Genomic DNA, 23,786 nt, shown 5'->3' on the forward strand with positions numbered 1-23,786 from the left:
GTTGGAGTTTATCTCAATTTGGCCTGATCCATTATAAAAACTAAGTCATTAATGATCTTTGCTGTGTTTAGCTCAGCTAAACTTGTTCATTGTTTTTCCTAACAGTGAAATGGAGACTTGGACACAAACCAAATCTTCACTTTACCATTGAGCTGGATGAGGAAGTAATGATTTTAATGGCTCGCAGTTGGCCAAGAGCTGCCTTAGCTGGAAATGGTGCACGCCCTAGGGATCTGGGAGAGATGGGAGGGTGAGTAAAAGTAAATACTCTAAAGTTAGAACTTTTTTTTTTGAATATGGTAAGTTAGTTACTTCTCAGTACGGTTACACATGTGAGATACATTGACTGCACTTTAAAGTCAGCAGAGTATCCTTATCCCTCTTATTTTTGAAAGGACCTGAGATAAATGGGCCTTCCGTTCCTCACATGTATACATACTGTATATGTGACATCTGTAGTGCATTAAAGTGTTTACAGGCAGGGCCTACATCACTTCCATGTCAACCAGATGTAGTGACGACAGCTCACTGTAGAAAGTCAAGTGTTTAAATGGCATAAAGATCCATCTACATGAAGGAAATGTTGATGTAGGCTGCGCCTATCAACAGAGCATGTGACAACAATGCTGTATGTGTAAAGATCTCATCTGTTTTAAATATTATCCCAACATTTGCAGCATGCTGTAATTTGATTTACTGAGAAACCGCATGTGGGCTGCACTTCAGATTCATCAATGATGATTCAAGCCGTGGTCTTTTATATGGGAAAAATCAAGGCTTCATTTGCTTGGAGCGCTGCGAGAGCCAACACAGCGATTAACTCTACATGTAAGTCATTATCCAAAGGCATCCCTACTGTGCAAGGTATAAAAAGAGGCAATAACACAGTAATTGGTATCAGTCACCCAACTGAGAAATTCTCCATAATTACTCGTTAAAACAAGGGTGAATGGCTTGGAATCTTCCACTGCTATCTGTCTTCACAAAGCTTCTTTCCCTTTTCCTCACTGAGAGTTTCTTTTTTTTGAAGAAAACTTTTAATGTTTTTTTCTCTGCTGTAGGAAAAGGAGTATCTGACAATAATTTACTGATCCTGCAGCTCGACGAGGATATAATGCACAGTTGGAATTAAAGAGCACAAGCATTCACCAAACCTTTTCTTGTTTGTGGAAGGAAAGCCTCCAGAAAAAAAACACAAATTTTAAAAGATGTTACATGCAAGTGATGCAATAATGTGATTCAGTGTAATTTATGTCACCCTGTTGTGTCTTTATGGGGAAACCCCCAAAAAAAGTTCCAACATTTTTGCAGAAATAATCCATCTCTTTAAAAATTGCTTAATTTTGATTTATGCCCCCAAATAATTTTAAACGATTCTCACTTCCCTGCCACAAATATTTTTTTCTGTAAGTGTGGCGAAGCTGATTTTAAAAAAATTCATAAGGCGCAGTCACATTAAAGTTGTTTCAGTATCAGAGGTAATTAGCTCTGATTATTTGCTGCTACTGCATCTGACCTTGTGTTAGTCCAGAGTGCAAGTGCAGATGGGAGGAACTTACAGAAACTGGCTCTTTCAAAGAGGCAGTTAAGTAACATTGTGCATTATTGTACCAATGGATTGATAGGGCACAGAGTTTATATCTGTGAGTCCCCATATGCTGAGTTCTTGATCTTTGCCAGGTCTTTAGGGATTAGTCACAAGTGTTTTTCACTCCAAATGTTCCTAAAACTTAAGAGATTTAATCAACACAGGAGACTGACAACAATAACTTGTATTTAAAAAGAGCCTTTAATGTGAAAAATGTCCCAAGATGATTCACAGGTGGTTCTAGACTGGGAAACGGATGCTGAGCAATGCAGGGAGAGATTAGGAAGTCTGGTTGAAAAAATGTTTTTTTTACATATAATTCTTCAAGGTGGAGAGAGACGTGGAGGGGCTGAGCGGTTTAGGGAGGGCGGGCCAGAGTATAGGACTCTGCGGAGCAGCTGAAGTTAGTGCAGTGACCCCGATTACAATGCACTGCAATAATGCCAAACAGAGGACTAGAGCAACAAAAGAAAATGAAAAGGAAGCAAAACAGGTTGGTCCGTGAGCCTCTAAAACTGCCAGATTAACCACTGGTGTTTATTCTTCCAGGTATTTCATTTTATTTTCTTTTGTTGATTCTGTTGCTATTGATTTAAAATTCATGTCTTTCTCCTTCAATGCTAGAATCCCATGATTTAGGATCATAGGAACAGGAGGAGGCCATTCAGCCCTTCAAGCCTGTTCCCGCCATTCAATTAGGTCGTGGCTGATCTGTATCTTAACTCCATTTACCCGCCTTGGTTCCGTAACCCTGAATACCCTCACCCAACAAAAACCCATCAATCTCAGTCTTCATCATGCCTTGTCCGTGTCACTGTGACTTGCAAATCTGCAGCCTCCTTGATTTTACCAATGCCAATAACCTCAGTGTATTCACCTCAGGGAAAACAAAATAATAATCACTCTAACATTTCAGTTAAAAATTTAAATAATACTCCTGAGGGGGACAAAATATCCTTTTGACTTTTATGCCGGGGATTTCCCTGGGGGTTCTTCCGAACGACCGTTGGAACTTTGGCAGAAGCCCCCTTGACGCAAGTGTTTCCGACAATCGTCCGATGAAGTTACGGTGGCCGATTAAAGCAACCCCCCTCAACCCCACCCCAGGAAATTCCCAATGTTAATAACTAACTGTATTTATGCCGCTGTGATGTATAATGTGGGAAATTCTAGTCGTGAACCTAGAGTATGATCTTCCTTGATGACACAGTAGGCAAAGGTACTACCTGGTATGAGTCCTACAGTCCAGGTAGGCCCTAGTTTCAATCCTTGGTCTGTGCTGTGTTAGCTGATCTCAGTTGGGGAGATGGTCGGGAAGCTGCAATTGATGTGAGCACCCATGGGTTAATGAGCAGAAGGAAATCAGCCAGAGTTGCCACTCCTAATTATTATCCAGTGGCCCTACTAGTAAGTGTGGATGTTAGACGAGAACAGGTTTGGTCCTCCCTATGATTGAACAGATCACCAAAACCCATTGTTTGGATTAACGCTTGAAAAATAGTTGTCGGGCAAACTCCCAAAGGCTGCTGGAACTCACCGGAACATACCCCAGAATGGATCGAAAGCAAAATACTGCAGATGCTGGAAATCTGAAATAAAAACAGAAAATGCTGGAAATACTCAGCAAGTCAGGCAGCAATCTGTGGAGAAAGAAACAGAGTTTAACGTTTCGGGTCGATGACCCTTCGTCAGAATGGATCAGTGTCTTCGTAACAGAAGCTAAAAAATACCTGAAGTCAGACTACAACTCCTAGCGTGCTCAGCAGCACATCTAACTCGGCACTTTTCAGAGAACAGAAGTAAGTCAGAATTAAACCGCCTGGTCCAACCGCAAAGTCTGCTGCGATTTGCATTTTATACATCTAAATGATTCTAAAATAAGAGTGTTTTAGCTCTTGTGAAAAGTAATAGACGGGAGAACTTTTATGCTCACAGGATGTTCTATTGAAAGAGCGGCCTGTGACACATTTCTGTGACAATCTCTTCTAAAGAGACTTACTAAAAATCTGGGCAGTTGTGCGTGTCAGTCACAGAAATGTGTTACAGGCCGCTCTTTCAATAGTGAGGATAAAAGTTCTCCTGTGTATTATTTTAGATTTGTAACATTTTTGCTCTCCTTCATGTCCTTTTCACTTTAGTCTATCTCCTTTAAAGAAACTAACTAATAATCTGGGCAGTTGTGTTTGTCAGACTGAAGTGAAAAGGACAGGAAGGAAGAAAATAAACGTTACAAATCCAAAATATTACTGAGAGCAAAGGAATTGAAGAGGCAAAGAAGTAATGAGGATGCATGTGAGCAATATCAGGAATGTATATGCCCCACTACAGATGCTTTAATTAAGACATAATGGCCTTGATGTATTATTCATTTATGCAAACACAAGTATAGTTTATGTCTTTGGGAGGTGTAAAATTATAGATGCTCTATACTTGTATTTTTATCCAGTTGTACATTTTATCATTTGCATCTGATTTGGGTGCTTGTGTTGTCTTTGATTTGCTGAAAACCGTGGTAAGGTGGGCAGAATGGAGCAAAGACGTCTCGTCAGCAGTCTGATTATTCTAGTTTAGATGTATTTTATATGCTGATTCCATTTATACCTCCATGAAATACAGAACGGAGGCTTTTTAATTAAGCAAGCAATTTTTTTAAAAAGCTAAGGATCTTTATGTAAAAGACAGAAACGCCATCCTCTCAGATAATGGACAATGAATATATGCTGATAAATGTTATAAAATGAAGGAAAAGCACCCCTTTATTTTGCTGCCACCTCAGGCCCAGGCCAAATAGATGAGTGTGGCCCACTTTGGAGATAAATGGTCTCCGATTGTGCCAAATGTATTCCTTTCCTTTTATTTAAACCTGGCACCAGGTCAGTTCAGATGCGAGTGGGCAAAGGGCAAACATTGACTCGAATGGATATTCAATAGTACTTTTGCACCACTGTGTAAAAGAACTGCAAGACGTGCCACATTATGCTGAAACCCCATGTGCACTTACTGCGACGTTAAATCCGAAATATTGCCCCATTTCTCATCACTCATTGCTGGAGAATTGGAAGCAGTGACATGACTTTGACTGTTCCTCGGAATGTAAGACATCACTCCTGCACACGGAATCTATTTTCACCCAGTCGGGCACTTGTTAAAATTGCATCGTGATCAGCACATTCTCTCCTGTGTGACCGGAGACTCCGGTATCTTGACAGAGAACATGGTTTTTTTTTTCTTTTAAGTGCACTCTACTTACCTAAATAAAATAAAGCTTCATTTTACAACAGTGTAGACCTGGAGTTTATCGCATGGCTCCTGGAGAACAATCAGTCTTGCTTCATGGAATCTGAACCCCATTACTGAAGATGACACGTTGGTTAACTTTTTGATATAAAAGTTACATGAGAGAAGAGCAAACCCTAGTCCTTTTTTGAAAACTACATTAGCCAAAGGAGCACAACATGGATTAAAAAATAATGAAACAAGGACTCTTCTCCACTCTGTGACAGAAGGATTCCCAATGCAGCCTCTTGTTTCGCACCAAATGAAGGAGGGGATAACAGTTCCATTGAGTGAGTTGCTTCCACTGCAGCCATTACTTTACCCAGGTACATTTCACTCCTGACAAACTCACAACTCGTTTGCCAAAAGTGTTACACTTGGCTCAGGATTTTGAAAAAGCGAACATCAAATAAGCCAATTTGAAAATCTTTGACTCACAACCTTTTTTATTTATTCATTCAGCAACTCAAAGAAAAAAAAACAATTGGAAAAGACTTATTTATTTTTAAAACCCCACATATTGTGGAACAGGCTAATGCAGAGTCAGCACACTGTCCTTGCATCGCTCACTCCGGGTTCGATCCAGCTGTCAAGGTCCTGTGTGAAAAGAATTAGGAGTGGCCTCAAACCAGCTCCTGCTGTTCTCAGGTCCACGGCACAAAACTGCCCCTAATTTGTCACGGGCTCACTCGCAGGACCGCTGGAGGATATGGAAATGTGGCACTGGTGCTGTAGGTGGCTGCTGCTCTGGGGCTGAGGCACATTATTGTCGTGGCAGAGTGGGGGCAGTCTGATTCTGCAGCCGGCTTGCTGGACCTGACAGCAAATGTTTCACTCCCCGGCACTAATACACTAAAAAAAATATCCTTTGCATCAAAGGTTTTTATAATTTGTTCCCGCCTCCAGGTAAAATCTGATACTGAATGTTCTATGTGGAATGAGGTGAGTATTTAAAACATAGATTCGGGACTGTTCTGAACTTGAACCTGCAATTCTCTCTACCTCTCTCTCCTCCTTTAAGACGCTCCTTAAAACCTACCTCTTTGACCAAACTTTTGGTCACCTGTCCTAATATCTCCTTATGTGGCTCGGTGTCAAATTTTGTTTGATAATCGCTCCTGTGAAGCACCTTGGGACATTTTACTATATTAAAGGCGCTATATAAATGCAAGTTGTTGTTGTTGTAATATGAGCGAATGGGAAGTGGTTTGGTGCATTGAAATCCTGTGATTGCATCAGGTATGTGATTATCTGGACCACAGTAAGATAACTTTCTAACCAGCTACCAGCAAATAGGGCGTACTACATTTCACCCCTGAGATTGGTCTCCATTGGCACTCCCTGGCACTTAGCAGCAGCGCCTGGGAGATCCATGGCCCTATTGTGGGAGACTCCCAGGCAATCCGGGAAGGGTTGGTAAGCCTGATTGGCACTCCCTGTCACAGAGTGGGTAGCAGACGCATGAAATTTCATTCACCAAGAAAACCCACAGTTTAACATCCAAAACCATTCTGGCCTATCATGGAAGATGGATAGCAACTCAAACATGGGCATTTCTATAACACACAATTCTAGGTTTTTTTTTTAACAAGTGGGTTCATGTTGATTTGGCCATGGTTTCACTTTTATTTTGGTTAATTGTCAACCAATATGTATTCAGCTCAAGTTGCAATCACTTCAATGTTCTCATTCTCGAGGCTTTCAGTTGAAAGAGGTGAATGTTGAATGACAACTCTGGTTAGTCTCCACACAGAGACATAATGATATCACACCGTGGTTTAACAGTGTTCACAAGCTTTGCTCCTTGCCCACATTTTGACCAGCTATCTCAAATGCCAATACCATGGTTTTACGATATTGAAACTAAGGCGACATTGACACTATAAACAGTAGTACCACTTCGCGCCAACAGTAAGAATCTTAGAATCAGGGCCTGACTTGATTCCACTGGGACTCCCACAAAAGGGTCACTCTGCTTCACTCCAGTGACTTGGCCAGACTTGACTCTATTTACATTACAATTTCTCAATGTCAGTGCAAAGTGAAACCACTACACACCATCGCTACAGTTGTAGGATGAACGCAGTCTAAATGTACATCAGTTTGAACCAAATAGTATCGATTGACTTGTTCTGTCCTCAAATAATTCTTGCAGACTGTGCAAGTTTGCAAAAAAAATACTACATTTGTGAGTTAAGTATTTCATTTTTATCACGGCAATCTCGAAGATAAAAGATTCATAGGTTTGATCTTTCCTTCAACATTTCCAAGTTATTCTCTTTGTGCCTGTTGGATTGCTGAGCTCTTCACAATTCCTTCTACGTCTGGATGAGCTTACATCCTGGCCTCTACTGGCTCTTTTTTTTTATTCATTCATGGGATGTGGGCGTCGCTGGCGAGTCCGGCATTTATTGCCCATACCTAATTGCCCTCGAGAAGGTGGTGGTGAGCCGCCTTCTTGAACCGCTGCAGTCCGTGTGGTGACGGTTCTCCCACAGTGCTGTTAGGAAGGGAGTTCCAGGATTTTGACCCAGCGACAATGAAGGAACGGCGATATATTTCCAAGTCGGGATGGTGTGTGACTTGGAGGGGAACGTGCAGGTGGTGTTGTTCCCATGCGCCTGCTGCCCTTGTCCTTCTAGGTGGTAGAGGTCGCGGGTTTGGGAGGTGCTGTCGAAGAAGCCTTGGTGAGTTGCTGCAGTGCATCCTGTAGATGGTGCACACTGCAGCCACAGTGCGCCGGTGGTGAAGGGAGTGAATGTTTAGGGTGGTGGATGGGGTGCCAATCAAGCGGGCTGCTTTATCTTGGATGGTGTCGAGCTTCTTGAGTGTTGTTGGAGCTGCACTCATCCAGGCAAGTGGAGAGTATTCCATCACACTCCTGACTTGTGCCTTGTAGATGGTGGAAAGGCTTTGGGGAGTCAGGAGGTGAGTCACTCGCCGCAGAATACCCAGCCTCTGACCTGCTCTCGTAGCCACAGTATTTATATGGCTGGTCCAGTTAAGTTTCTGGTCAATGGTGACCCCCAGGATGTTGATGGTGGGGGATTCGGCGATGGTAATGCCGTTGAATGTCAAGGGGAGGTGGTTAGACTCTCTCTTGTTGGAGATGGTCATTGCCTGGCACTTATCTGGCGCGAATGTTACTTGCCACTTATCAGCCCAAGCCTGGATGTTGTCAAGGTCTTGCTGCATGCAGGCTCGGACTGCTTCATTATCTGAGGGGTTGCGAATGGAACTGAACACTGTGCAGTCATCAGCGAACATCCCCATTTCTGACCTTATGATGGAGGGAAGGTCATTGATGAAGCAGCTGAAGATGGTTGGGCCTAGGACACTGCCCTGAGGAACTCCTGCAGCAATGCCCTGGGGCTGAGATGATTGGCCTCCAACAACCACTACCATCTTCCTTTGTGCTAGGTATGACTCCAGCCACTGGAGAGTTTTCCCCCTGATTCCCATTGACTTCAATTTTACTAGGGCTCCTTGGTGCCACACTCGGTCAAATGCTGCCTTGATGTCAAGGGCAGTCACTCTCACCTCACCTCTGGAATTCAGCTCTTTTGTCCATGTTTGGACCAAGGCTGTAATGAGGTCTGGAGCCGAGTGGTCCTGGCGGAACCCAAACTGAGCATCGGTGAGCAGGTTATTGGTGAGTAAGTGCCGCTTGATAACACTGTCGACGACACCTTCCATCACTTTGCTGATGATTGAGAGTAGACTGATGGGGCGGTAATTGGCCGGATTGGATTTGTCCTGCTTTTTGTGGACAGGACATACCTGGGCAATTTTCCACATTGTCGGGTGGATGCCAGTGTTGTAGCTGTACTGGAACAGCTTGGCGAGAGGCGCAGCAAGTTCTGGAGCACAAGTCTTCAGCACTACAGCTGGGATGTTGTCTGGGCCCATAGCCTTTGCTGTATCCAGTGCACTCAGCCGTTTCTTGATATCACGTGGAGTGAATCGAATTGGCCGAAGACTGGCTTCCGTGATGGTGGGGATATCGGGAGGAGGCTGAGATGGATTATCCACTCGGCACTTCTGGCTGAAGATGGTTGCAAACGCTTCAGCCTTGTCTTTTGCACTCACGTGCTGGACTCCGCCATCATTGAGAATGGGGATGTTTGCAGAGCCTCCTCCCGTTAGTTGTTTAATTGTCCACCACCATTCACGACTGGACGTGGCAGGACTGCAGAGCTTTGATCTGATCCGTTGGTTGTGGAATCGCTTAGCTCTGTCTATAGCATGTTGCTTCCGCTGTTTAGCATGCATGTAGTCCTGAGTTGTAGCTTCAGCAGGTTGGCACCTCATTTTTAGGTATGCCTGGTGCTGCTCCTGGCATGCTCTTCTACACTCCTCATTGAACCAGGGTTGATCCCCTGGCTTGTTGGTAATGGTAGAGTGAGGAATATGCCGGGCCATGAGGTTACAGATTGTGCTGGAATACAATTCTGCTGCTGCTGATGGCCCACAGCGCCTCATGGATGCCCAGTTTTGAGCTGCTAGATCTGTTCTGAATCTATCCCATTTAGCACGGTGGTAGTGCCACACAACACGTTGGATGGTGTCCTCAGTGCAAAGACGGGATTTCATCTCCACGAGGACTGTGCGGTGGTCACTCCTACCAATACTGTCATGGACAGATGCATTTGCGACAGGTAGATTGGTGAGGACGAGTTCAAGTAAGTTTTTCCCTCGTGTTGGTTCGCTCACCACCTGCCGCAGGCCCAGTCTAGCAGCTATGTCCTTCAGGACTCGGCCAGCTCGGTCAGTAGTGGTGCTACCGAGCCACTCTTGGTGATGGACATTAAAGTCCCCCACCCAGAGTACATTTTGTGCCCTTGCTACCCTCAGTGCTTCCTCCAAGTGGTGTTCAACATGGAGGAGGACTGATTCATCAGCTGAGGGAGGACGGTAGGTGGTAATCAGCAGGAGGTTTCCTTGCCCATGTTTGACCTGATGCCATGAGATTTCATGGGGTCCAGAGTCAATGTTGAGGACTCCCAGGGCCACTCCCTCCTGACTGTATATTACTGTACCGCCACCTCTGGTGGGTCTGTCCTGCCGGTGGGACAGGACATACCCAGGGATGGTGATGGAAGAGTCTTGGACGTTGGCTGAAAGATATGATTCTGTGAGTATGGCTATGTCAGGCTGTTGCTTGACTAGTCTGTGGGACAGCTCTCCCAATTTTGGCACAAGTCCCCAGATAAGAACATAAGAACATAAGAAATTGGAGCAGGAGTAGGCCAATCGGCCCCTCGAGCCTGCTCCGCCATTCAATAAGATCATGGCTGATCTGATCCCAACCACAAATCTAAAGAACACAAGAAGTCGGAGCAGGACCCGGCCACATAGCCCCTGGGCCCTCTCCGCCACCCACAGGGCATTGACCGATCCGAACTCAGCTTCATGTCCAATTTCCTGCCCGCTCCCCATAACCCCTAATTCCCTTTACTTCTAGGAAACTGTCTATTTCTGTTTTAAATTTATCTAATGATGTAGCTTCCACAGCTTCCTGGGGCAGCAAATTCCACAGACCTACTACCCTCTGAGTGAAGAAGTTTCTCCTCATCTCAGTTTTGAAAGAGCAGCCCCTTATTCTAAGATTATGCCCCCTAGTTCTAGTTTCACCCATCTTTGGGAACATCCTTACTGCATCCACCTGATCAAGACCCTTCACAATCTTATATGTTTCAATAAGATCGCCTCTCATTCTTCTGAACTCCAATGAGTAGAGTCCCAATCTACTCAACCTCTCCTCATATGTCCGCCCCCTCATCCCCGGGATTAACCGAGTGAACCTTCTTTGTACTGCCTCGAGAGCAAGTATGTCTTTTCTTAAGTATGGAGACCAAAACTGTATGCAGTATTCCAGGTGCGGTCTCACCAATACCTTATATAACTGCAGCAATACCTCCTTGTTTTTATATTCTATCCCCCTAGCAATAAAAGCCAACATTCCGTTGGCTTTCTTGATCACCTGCTGCACCTGCATACCAACTTTTTGATTTTCTTGCACTAGGACCCCCAGATCCCTTTGTACTGCAGTACTTTCCAGTCTCTCGCCATTAAGAAAATAACTTGCTCTCTGATTTTTCCTGCCAAAGTGCATAACCTCACATTTTCCAATATTATATTGCATCTGCCAAATCTCCGCCCACTCACCCAGCCTGTCTATATCCCCTTGCAGGTTTTTTATGTCCTCCTCACTCTCTACTTTCCCTCCCATCTTTGTATCATCTGCAAATTTTGATATGTTGCACTCGGTCCCCTCCTCCAAATCGTTAATATAGATTGTAAAGAGTTGGGGACCCAGCACCGACCCCTGTGGAACACCACTGGTTACTGGTTGCCAGTCCGAAAATGAACCATTTATCCCAACTCTCTGCTTCCTGTTTGATAACCAATCCTCCAACCATGCCAGAATATTACCCCCAATCCCGTGATGTTAGTAAGGAGGACCTTGCAGGGTCAACTGGGCTTGGTGTTTTGCTGTTGTCTAGTGTCCGGTGCCTAGTGGTCCGTCCGGTTTTATTCTTCTTATGACTTTTCACAACTGAGTGGCTTGCTAGGCCATTTCAGAGGGCAATTAAGAATCAACCACATTGCTGTGGGTCTGGAGTCACATGTAGGCCAGACCGGGTAAGGGCGGCAGGCTTCCTTCCTTAAAGGACATTAGTGAACCAGATGGGTTTTTACGACAATCCGGTAGTTTCATGGCCATCATTACTGATACTAGTATTTTAATTCCAGATTTTTTAATTTAATTAATTGAATTTTAATTAATTGAATTTAAATTCGCCAGCTGCCGTGGCAGGATTTGAACTCATGACTCTGGATTTTCGTCCAGGCCTCTGGATTACTAGCCCAGTAACATAACCACTATGCTACCGTACCCTGAATGTTTCACGAATGGCCTCTTCACCATACAGGGCTTTTAGTAAGTGAGGACTATAAAGTAAATGAAACCAGGCAGCTACCCCCAGGAACACTGACAATGACCCCAGAAGTGGTTTTCCCCAATGCCACTGGTAGCAAATACAAATGCAGTTGCATATGTGCCTGCTACTATTGAACCAAAAGACGCACAGATCGCTTTATCTACAAAACACAGCATCTTTCTTCGTAGCGAGCGCATCATCTGTACTGCTCTACATTCAACGAACAATAACCACCATTATTAAGATTGCAAAATTCGTGCTGTCGCTGCTGCATTTTCCCAGCACTTGTCTCCCAGCACACCTTGAGAAGGTGGTGGTGAGCCGCCTTCTTGAACCGTCACCACACGGACTGCAGCGGTTCAAGAAGGCGGCTCACCACCACCTTCTCAAGGGCAATTAGGGATGGGCAATAAATGCCGGCCTCGCCAGCGATGCCCACATCCCATGAATGAATCAAAAAAAATGTGTTAGTTGTCTTCCTCTCACCAATAAATGTAACCCTGCCTGGTAGTCTGTTCAATATCCATTGTACTCTGCTTTGGCTCCAAGATCGCACTGTTGTATTTATGGTGAACTGCACAAACAAGATTTTTTGGGGGGGAGAGAAAGATCCCACAAATCTTCATTTAATACAAGAGAATCCTCTTACTATTCTGCTGTTTGTGATTAGTCACATATCAATAAACAAAAACAGAAATCACACAATAGCACAGAGGTGTAAATGATACAACTGCTGAGATGTAGGCACTATTTAGACACCATTGTTCAACAAATCATGGAGCCAGTGTATTGGGGTAACACAAGTTAAAGGGAACCTCTTTTGAGTATCACTGGTGTCGGTTAGAGACCGATCGATGATTGTCCTTTTTTTCCCTATTTGAGATTTTATTAAGTATTTGTTAAAACAAAGGACCAGAATTTGCTGTCAGAATAACGGTGAGGCGAATGGTGCTCTCCCTTATTTATGGGTAAATGGTGCAGCAACTTCAAGCGAGGAGCAGATGTGCGGTTAAACGAGGAAATCCAAAAGTTGCTGTCCGAGATGCACCGCTCCACCGTTAGCTTTGTGAAAACAGCGTCTCGCCGTCTGGCTCACCATTGAAATGCAGTGAACAGAGTGAAGTTGCTGTATTTGCGTGATGGATACAGACTAAACTCGCCATCGAAAGTTAGGGATTGTCCATTCCAGTCTAAGTACCTTTTAACAATGTGATAATTGTTAATTACTGCCAAACAACCTCTCTGGCACTGAACATTTACTATTGCACATGTGGAATCTCATTCCTTCAGGTTTTAATTGTTGTTGGAGATTTTAAAAAGTGTTGAATTTAAAATTTTAAAACTTTTTGTAATTTCCTTTCTGTCTCTTTCTCTTAATCCAATCTTTCTTTCCCTCTCTTTATTTCTCTCTCTGTACCTGATTTGACATTGAATTCACCCACTCTAATTCACCCTCCTTCTCCGTCCTTGCGCTGTTAATTTCACAATCCTTCAATCTGATTGGTTAAGGAGATAACCAGTCGCTTGTCCTGTTCGCTCAGGTCCCAGATGCCCTGTTTCCTTCGCTGCCCCGTTATCAGCTCACACTTTCAGCAACTTGCCACGCAAAAATTTAAAAACCTAAACGTGCAAGGAGCAGATGCTGTATGATGCCGTATGATGCCCTGCCACAGAAAATTATGGCCCAAAGTAAATACTTGGTGGAGACTAGAAAATAAAATAAAAGATAGCTAGTAATCTGTCTGTAATGGACCAATCCCATTGACGCCAGTGATAGGGAGCAGACACTCTCCAAGGGGATTCTTTTGGCTTGGGTCACAGAGTGTATCTGTCCCATTATCCACAAATAAACCTTCAAGATTTATTTTTAAAAAGTGAATGGGGGTGAGTACTTATTGCTGAAAATAATTACTCCAAGTTACCTTCCCCTTTAATGGAAAAAGGATCTAGAAGATGTTTATTACGATAGCCCTGTTCTATAGCTTGCTCTTTGTGTGTTGGAGAGATGATGTACTGTATAGCTGAGTACTGCAATTCAGGAGATCACTGTCATATCTTGACCAGTGAATACAAGCAATCAACTAGCAAAAGTGCAGCCGTGAGTAAAAGCTATTCAGGATACTAAACTCTTTGAGAGAATCAATGGCTGCTGTCACTCTGCCATAAAGAAAATGAGCTAGGTGTTCTTGACCTGCCTGCTGTGTCAATCCAACACTGAAAATATTTGACAATTCACTTAACTATTGTGGCAGTTACACTTCCCCCTACCTCGTTAGTGTGTAATAAGTGTAATGCAGTTGGGAGCTGTTGAAAGCTGTTGAAAGCTCAGCGCTGTCTATAACTAACAAAATACCACTACAGAAAAATAGCTGCCCACACAGCATTAACCATTGGCTCCTTGTTACAGCTCATAGTATTAAAATAATGAATGGTTTCCACAACACAACAAAACACAGATTGCACTATAACTGCCAAGAGTCAAATTTGCAGTCTGCTTTGTAAAACCAAGAGACTTCCTTTTATGTGGTCAATAAAAAGCCAACGAACAGCAGAAAAAAAAAAGTTCGGCTTTTTCTTATCCTGATTGGCGTTTCATTTTAAGTAAATATTTATTTAAAATCTTGCAAAATCTGGGTGTTTGTTCTTGTTTTGTTGCTTTTTAACATTTCACATTACCAAACATCATTATTCTATATAGGGAGGGAAACCTAGTCCTAATGCTCTCCCTCAGCACTACTTTCTGAAGGGCATGTTAAGCATTCCAATGGTCAGCGGTGACTCTCCCATATAAGAAGTGATTAATTCTTGATTCCAAGTAACTCCATACGGTGGCAAAAAGAACAAAAGTGCATGTAAAAATTCTTTTAGAAATCCGAATTGCTAGAATGGGATTAGCACACTGGTGCAGTGAAGAACATGCCATTTTTGTATGGCTCCCTCTAACATAAAACGATTGTGACATTTGAAATCACAAAGCCTGCCCAAACTAGTACTGAGCATTCATTTTCCCTTTCCACAATCTGTTAGGGAAGACTCAAAGATGATTTTTTAGAATGTATTATTATTTGCTCTGTCTTTCGATCTCTGTGTGCTACACACCATTCCAGACCCACAAGGGCAGGGCAGGCCAGGCAAGCTGCTCACAGGACTCAGTAATGCCACTCTTGATCTAATAGAATGGTGGGACAGGCTCAAGGGGCTGAATGGCCTTCTCCAGGGCCTATGTTCCTATGAGGTTAAGAAGAATCGTCCATTTTAACATGCTCCTCAGTTTTATTTTTCTCCTCTCTCTGCTCAGGTTGCCCCACTTGAAAAAATCTGACAGAAAATAAAGTTAAATTGTTGACAATACTGAGATTTAATGATCTAAAATTGCTGTTCTGAATGAATGCATGAAAGATGTGATGGTTTATCTATTTGTTGCTTGTTTAATCAATGAGTCTACCCTTTTATATCCATCCTTCCATGTTCCTTTTTATAATTCACAACATATTGTGCATTTGTTTAGTCGATGAGAAAACACACTGAAGAAGTCCCCAAAGATTTTCCCAGGTGCACTGAATCACCTGGTACAACGAATATTAAACAATCCAGTGGTTCAGAACGCTCACCTGGACAGGAACCCACCCAATTTTCCGATCCAATGTGTCTGGGCATAGCCCCAGGAAAATATCCCCTACGTATTCTCAAAACAAATTCTCACAGAATTTATTTAAAAATCTGCATATTTCCACTGAATGTGGCAATGAACCTGTATCTCAGATTTGTAATATTACATGACCAATATCCATAGAGGTGATGGGTGAAAAATTACAATTAGACGAGGAATCGATGAAGGGAAAGGAAATTTTCTGTACTGAATGTGCAACAAAGATATGGAGGAAAACATACACATTAGAAAGCTCAAAATGGCTTCATCCCCAGTTGGTTGTACCTGGGCAGAAACATTGATGCTGGTGAGAATGGACTTATACATAACGTAACACTCACTCTTTTCAAAGTAATATTCACAGTATTCCAATTGGAATTAAAGCTCCCTGCCCGTCCTGAAAATTGGTACTAGAAGAATATCAACATCACTGGAAGAGTAATGTCAAACAAGAAAGCAGGTCTTCCCTTGCAGTAAGAAGTTAAAGGGGATTGAAAAGCATGGCAAGCAAAAACATCTATAAATGCACTGCAATGCATACTGGTTAGATAACCTCTTTCACCAAGACTGTTCTGTTGTCATGAAGCCAATTGTATGCTTAACTGCAATGAGTCCCCAAAGGTTCTATTCTTGGCCTCCTCCTCTTCCGCATCTATATGCCACCCCTCAGGGACATCATCCGCTGGCATTGGATCAGCTTCCATATGTAGGCTGCTGACACCCAGTTCTACCTCTCCACCACCTCCCTTGATCCCTCTACCGCCTCTGTGCTGTCAGACCTCTGATCCGATATCATGTCATGAATGAGACACTACTTCCTCCAACATGACAGTAGGAAGACTGAAGCCATCATTTTCAGCCCCCTACCATAAACTCTGCTCCCTTAACACTGACTCCATCTCTCTCCTCAGTCATCCATTCAGATTCAATCAGACCATCTGAAACCTGGGCCGCTTGTTTGACTGCCATTCATTCACTGGGTCCTGTAACTCCTTACCTGATAGCATTGTGGGAGTACCTTTGCCACACGGACTGCAACGCTTCAAGAGGAAGGCTCACCACCACCTTCTCAAGGGCAACTAGGGATGGTCAATAAGTCGTGCTCCTGCGGGGTCCTTGCTGACTGACAAGCCTCAATCATCCCCCAACCAGTGAGGCATGTAACTGGCGAAACACAATTCATTTTTGTTTTAAGCTTGCAAGCACTGGGACATGAAAAACAACTTAATTTTATTGATTTATTCATTGTACTTTGCATTCCCTTTTTACATAAGCAGTTATGTTTTGCAAAAAAAGTTACATTTGTCTGTGTCATTCTAGACACATTCTAGATTTCTGAGCTTGGTTTGACATGTCATGTAATCTTACGCAATTTCAAATTTTTTATAAGTCTCTCTCAATGGCCCAATTGTAGTTTACGTAAGCAGTTAGTGTATTTTATGATCCAGAAGTTATATTTATGTCCTCGTAGTAGTGCAAAAATAAATGGTTAGCAATGATCCTATTTGCTCTTCTCCGAATAGTGCCATGGGATACTTAACGTCCACCTGAACCATAGGAACAGGCCTTGGTTTAATGTCTCATCTGAAAGACAGCACCTCCTACAATGCAGCACTTTCCACCAGTACTGCACCAAAATGTCAGTCGAATTAGAGATCCACAAAAGAGTTGGGTAGCCTAGTGGTTACAGCACTGGGCTAACAACCTAGAATTCAGATCCCCACCATGGCAAGTTGTGGAGTTGAACTCAATAGATCTAGTAATTTGTGGGCCAAATTCAGCTGTTGCATTGTTCTAAAAGTTCAACTGGTCCCCTTCAGGGGGATGGAACCTGCTATCGCTACCACATGTGACTCTAGTCCAAACTATGTGTGCCCTCTGAACTAGCCTAGCAAGCCAGTCAGTCACACAGAGATGACTTTCGGATGATTTGTCAAACAAAGGCACCATCTGCCCTCTCAGGTGGACGTAAAAGATCCCATGGCACCATTTTGAAGAAGAGCAGGGGAGTTCTCCCTGGTGTCCTGGGCCAATATTTACCCCTCAACCATCATCACTAAAACAGATTATCTGGTCATTTATCTCATTGCTGTTTGTAGGAGCTTGCTGTATGCAAATTGTCTGCCACGTTTCACTATATTACAACAGTGGCTACGCTTCAAAAGTACTTCATAGGCTGTAAAGCGTTTTGGGACGTCCTGGGCTTGTGAAAGGCGCTATATAAATGCAAGTCCTTTCCTCCACTTTGTGGGCAATAAATGTGGCCTTGGCAGTGTCGCCCACATCTCGGAATGGAGCTTGAACCTTCTGACTCAGAGATAAAAGTGCAAGCGCATGAGACAAGCTGGTCCTGACCAATTCTTTCACTTCAAAACTATTTTGAGTTTTTAAGTGAATGAAACCAGCAGCTTCTTTGCTACACAGACTCTTCTAATATACTAGGTTATAGGGGGCGTGGGGGTGTGCAGGGTTGATCAGAAAACTTATTCTAATAGATGGTCTAATGCAATTGTAACAAAAGTGTTTACCTCGGAGCATAAAATGATTTGGAGATGTCACAGTCTGAGGATTAAATCTACCCGGCATCAAATAATTAGGTTCTAGGCGGAAAGTGAAATATTCATCTAACCTAGGCAAAATGGGCAGAGGATAAAAACTCAATGTAGAAAAAGGAATAGTGAAGGAGAAAAATATCCATGGGTAGAAAGGCCAAAGTACAAAGGTGAACAGTCAGAGAGCCCAGACAAGCTGAATGACCACAAACGAAGGTCAAAAGAGGGTTAGGAAGTGAGCCAAGTCATTAAGGAGGCCATTCAAACACTCAAGCTGCTATATAGCAGGGAGTGATAAAGCATAGCGTAAACGCAGTAGAAGAGGGAGGGAAGCCTAAGAAAGCAGAAAGGAGGAGGGGGTAAACGAGCAAAGAAGCATTTGGAATTCCCTTGGGGATCCCCGGATTGGTCGCCATAACTTTGGTGGAAGATTGGTGGAAACCTCAGATAGACTCGAAAAACATGGCTTCCATCGAAGTCACGCAGATCAATCGGGAGACTAAGGAATTTCCCAACTATCATTTTTGGTAGAGGCAGGAAATCCTCAATTTGTAAAATTGTAAGAGTATCTACAAAAAATAAATAACAAGAGATGGAACAATTCTAAGTAAAACAGTACTAAGTTAAATATAAAAAGGGAACTAAGAAATTTACACTACCTTCCAAAAAACTGGGAGACATACTTTAACCAATCTAACCTTGGGCAGAAGGATGAATGAGAATTTGTGACGGAATAGAAATATCATGACTGAGACAAAACAAAGGGACTTCTCTCCCCCGCCTACAACTCTCAAACAAGAGGGGAAACATGATATGATAGTTGAAGTGCTAGGTTTTGAAAAGACTTTGGAAGGTGGGGAGAGCCCCTTAAATAGCCGTCATTGATAGTAATTTATTTGCAATTTGGTTGCAGTTTAAAGCACTAATAATTAATTAATTTGATATCATGCCAGCTGTAAACCACAGTCTGTTCCTATTTTAAAAAATTGTACTTGCAGATATTAAAAATAGAAACAGTGGTGCATCTAAATAATCACTGCTGCCCCAGCTGGAACTTTGTGGGGTGGGCAGAGCCCAAATACCGAAAGCCCAACCCAAACATTGGCACATTGGCAGTGTGGCAGATCAGGTTATATCAGATACTATCCGTGCAGTATAAACATTTCCATTGTAGTTTTTCTATTTTCATATTCATTTTAAAGTTCTATTCCTGTAAATTTATTTCTGTACAAACATTTTAAGATGTGTGTCCATCACGTGACAAGTATCAGAATGTCACACATGCAAATTTCTGCATCACACATAATAAAAAGTACTAAAAGGAAAGAACGCCAGCCATTTCCAATTTACAAAGAAAGTTCCCACCAATGGAAAACAGGTTCTAATTAACTTTCATAAGAAGGTCAGTCTGACCTCTAATTAACCAGAGGATCTTCCTAAGAACAATTAACTTCTAATTGACTTCAGGAAGACACAACAATTAGACCTTGTGGCCTCAAAGGGACTCCTGAGTTACGTGGTGCATTATACGCCGAAATGCTTTGCTCCTTATAAAACAGAGAGTAGATAGGGTGATCTCAGGGACACAGAGAGGGTGGGATCGAATATTGGAGTTACAAGGGGAGAGAATAGTGAAGGCATGGCTTGAAGCATAAGGTGGAAACGGCTTGTCTAATCAAATGCGCATCATTTCAGAATTGTGACAAGCCAGCTTTTGTTCCACAGAACTAAATGAAAAATGGTAATAATACAGAAGTCTGGAAAGAAGAAGGTCAGGTGTTCTTTTTAAAATATTTTATATCCAATAATTTTTTTAGTCAGGTAGACAACTTCACCACTTTGCCTGTGTCTGGAGATTGCACTTTTGAGGAAGAGTGGTGTTCTATGATAGACTAGAGTAACACTACAGGTAGAAATGTTCTTAGCTGCAAAGGAATGTCCACAATACAATATGATCAAATACAAAATACGTTACTAATTGTTCCTGTAATTGTAAACAGTCATTTCTTGATGTGTGATAATTCCTTTGGGACCATAAACAGAGCTGTTGCCCAATAATGTGGTGACGATTCTGCAGATTTTTCACATGAGAAAGTTGGACAATTTGTTTTATTTGTGCCTTGAAATCCCAGTGAGAAAAACAAGTTGGAGATGCATTTTTTTTTTTACATTTTGTTTCTGAGCTCCTGGGCTGCTGGGGAATGGACTGCCCTTGTTCATTCAGGGAGAGAGGAAATACGATATTTAAAAGATGTCTGGGTTTTTATTAATCTTGATTGTGGTAATAGACACACTGCTAATGTCCCATCAAGGAAGAAGAGAATATTTGTACACTTCAAAAATTGGCTGATCCTCCCCACTCTCGACCATCACACATTCGTCCCTGTGCAGGGATGGCAAATTTACTGTGGACGCACAGAGGTCGACTTCGACTTTTGGGCTGGTAGGCTGCCCCTTCCGATGGTAAAGAGGCCCCCCCACCCCTGAATTGGAGACCCCAGCCTCATTTAAAGTTGCCAGGCGAGCTGTGAGGCGCCAAACGGGTGTCCCGATAGAGCTCGCTGGATTGAGGCCCCAAGATCGGGCTGGGTTGGCCGCCAGAAAGGTAGGTTGCCAGCAAGGTAGGTTGCAGGGCGGGGTGGGGGAGGGGTCGTGATGGGTGGAGGGTGAGGGTCCTGGGGTGCCAGCGGCCCAGATTATATTTGTGGGCCCCGGGTGAACACTCCTGCGTGGAAAGAAATAAGTAATTACACGCTTACCTTTGGCCGGGGCCTCTTCGGTTCCATCGCCCGTGGAACCGGTCGAAGGCTCCGAACAAAGATGACAATCGGAGTCCAATTAATATCATGGGACCTCAATTTCCATCCTAAAAGGGACCTAGCGCCTGAAACAAGCCCTTTTCAAACGGCGCCAACCGCTTTGCAGGTGTTAACGGGGCCGATAAGGCTACTGACCTCATTTTGTGGCCTGTTAACCTTCCCGTTAACGCCGGGCAAAGGCAGTGAAATTTGACCCCAGAGTTTTGTGTTAGCACCAAAAGAAAAAAGCTATTTGTGATACTGTGCCAATAAGAAAATTGGGCCCACATCATTGGGTTCACAAAATTGGAACGACAAGCCCCGTAACATTCCCAATGTTGAACATTATACGGTAGAATTAAAGTGGGATACAGAATTCTATCATTCTTGGAATAAACTAAAACAATGCAGTCTTTTATAGTTTTGACTTTGGTACAAAAATGTTACCATAGCCCCCATGGGTTAAAACAGGCATGGCTGGATTGTTGAGACTGAAATAGATTCCTCTATCGTTCTCTCAACCATTGGTCCATTGCAGCATATTTCAGATGTGTATTACATTCTCTTTCTGTTCTTCATTAAACCACATTATAGTTTTAGCAAACATTCCAGCAGCTACAAGCTATTTGAAAAGTCTGTGTGCACTCGCGTGCAAAAATAAAGTAGTTAAAGTTGATTATGTTCCGATGACATTTGGCTGCCACTCGGATTAACAATGAATGTTCATTTGCAAAAGTTCTGTTTAGGATATGAGAAAACCAGCAGTTCTTTTTTTTTCTCTCTTTTAAAACCCTTTCAGCTGCAATTTATGCAATGAATGTCACTATCACAGTCACTGGGCCAAAGTGCTGAATACTTTCTGCTTAACTGATCACAGTGAATAAAGAAAGTAAAATCCGTCTTTCAAGTTCTAAAATAAATAAATTTAATAAAGTAAATATAATTACTGGCACTCACACTACAGATTCTTTTCCAAAATGCTCTGCAGTGTTGCACTAGCATATATTATTTATTAAAAGGGCCATGTCTGAATAATGAAGAACTTTTATGATTTAACACAAAGGAGAATTCGTATTTTGAGTGCATATTTTGAAAGAGAGCATTTTTGCTTTAGAATACCTTATTAAAAGATAAATGTTTTAAACTCATCCATATTCCAAATTGCAACTATGTCAGGATGATGTTAAACTGGCAAATAGCCATAAATAAATCAAAAAGCAAGGTTTAAAACAGTAATGCAAATACAGCCTGATTTAGGATTTCAGTGAAGTTGTCCCAACCAATTATTTTGATCATTAAAAAAATCTTTTGATAGAACATTTAAACTGCTTGGACTCATAGTATCATCACAAAAACAAAATAAATACTACAGCTGCCTGGTCAGATGTGCCTTAGTGTTTTTGCACAGGATTAGGTTTACACCGTGATGACTGCTCCTCTGCTCATGTTGATTATATGGATATCCATAATTTTTTTTGTCTGGTATGCATATACTCCACCCAGCTAATGAAACGGAGGCTTCAGTGTTACATCCCATTTCAGTAATAGAAGCACTCTTCTGTCCAAACAGACAAATCAAAAATCTGCACAGTACTGTACTGTGCTCAAATTAACTAGCTTGATGACAAGCTGATTGATTTATTTCATTGATTATGATTAATTAATTGGCACAGCACAAGATTTCTATTTAACACTGTAAGCTGAAATCTCCATTCCTGTTTGACACAAAGAACAACGCTCCAGTTATCTGTTTCTCAGTCCCATTATTATCTTTTTCTACTTTCCTGATAGCAACCACTTTACAGAGATCATTAGAAATAAAACCACTGCCTCGAAAGGTTGTTTTCCTTACTAGTACAATTAGAAAAATATAAATATTATGGGGCACTGAGTGGATTAGTTGATTAGCACACTATCTTTTTATGCTTGGAACTTTTCAAGTTCAGCCTAAGCTGGCAAGTGAAACTGTATTTTTTTCCCTGCTAGGGATCTATTTCAAATAAGGCTGGGTGGTTTCTAACCAGCCTTCTGGTGGGCGGGAGTCCATAAGATAAACCTAGCCATAGTGCAGTACAAATTGGCATTGAATTCACAGTCTGACTGAGACACGTCATAAAGCCAGCTGGTGTGGGAATATAATGCTGGTACATTAGTAGGTGCTCTTGTGAGGTGAGATTTGAGGCACTTTGCTGGGGAATCAGTAATAGTTTGTCCTGCATCTAACCCATGCTATGCCCGAGGTAGGATTGTTTGATGTTCATAGTAGTGCAAAAAGTAGAAACATATTCCATTCTCAGGTATTGTCATCCTTCACGATGATGAACACAAACAAAAAATCATCAGTGCTTAACAATAAAAAAAATTCTAACTGTGGAACAATGCATTAGATCATTGACCCTTCATCTATAGGGTCTGGGATTAAATCCAGCTCAGACTAGCTCTTTCTGATAGCTGTATCAGCGCTATGGGAAACAGGCATGGCAATTTTCAGCTCAGCTCCTTCTCTATGTCACAAGCCTGTGAAAAAATGAACACTGAGCGCTCTAGCTCAGCGACCTCATTTACGGAAGTCACAAGAGTTGCTGGTTTAGGAATTGGGGAACATTCGCATTGGTGCCACACAGGAGTGAGATTAAGGCACATTGTTGGGGCAGACTGAAAAGAGCGTTACTTAGTGAGGGGACGGTAAACTCAGGGTTGTGGATCACCCGTCCATTATACAACCTGTCAGATATTCCTTTCTGTTGTCTTTAGTGGAAAGGAAAGTCACTGGGGTGGGAGCCGGGCGGGGGTGGGTATAATGAGAAGCCAATCCACTTCTACCGGTGATAAAAGGTAAAATCTTCCCCTTGGTATCTGCCCTGGAAATGCTTGACTCAAATACTGACATCCTTTAACTTGCTAAACACAAAATTTAGTTAAACAGTAAAATAAAAAGGAAAACTGTAAGTGTTGATGAAGGGATACGTGCCCAAAATG

This window comes from Heptranchias perlo, chromosome 8, assembly GCF_035084215.1.
Source record: "Heptranchias perlo isolate sHepPer1 chromosome 8, sHepPer1.hap1, whole genome shotgun sequence".
In the NCBI taxonomy this organism is placed as follows: Eukaryota; Metazoa; Chordata; class Chondrichthyes; order Hexanchiformes; family Hexanchidae; genus Heptranchias; species Heptranchias perlo.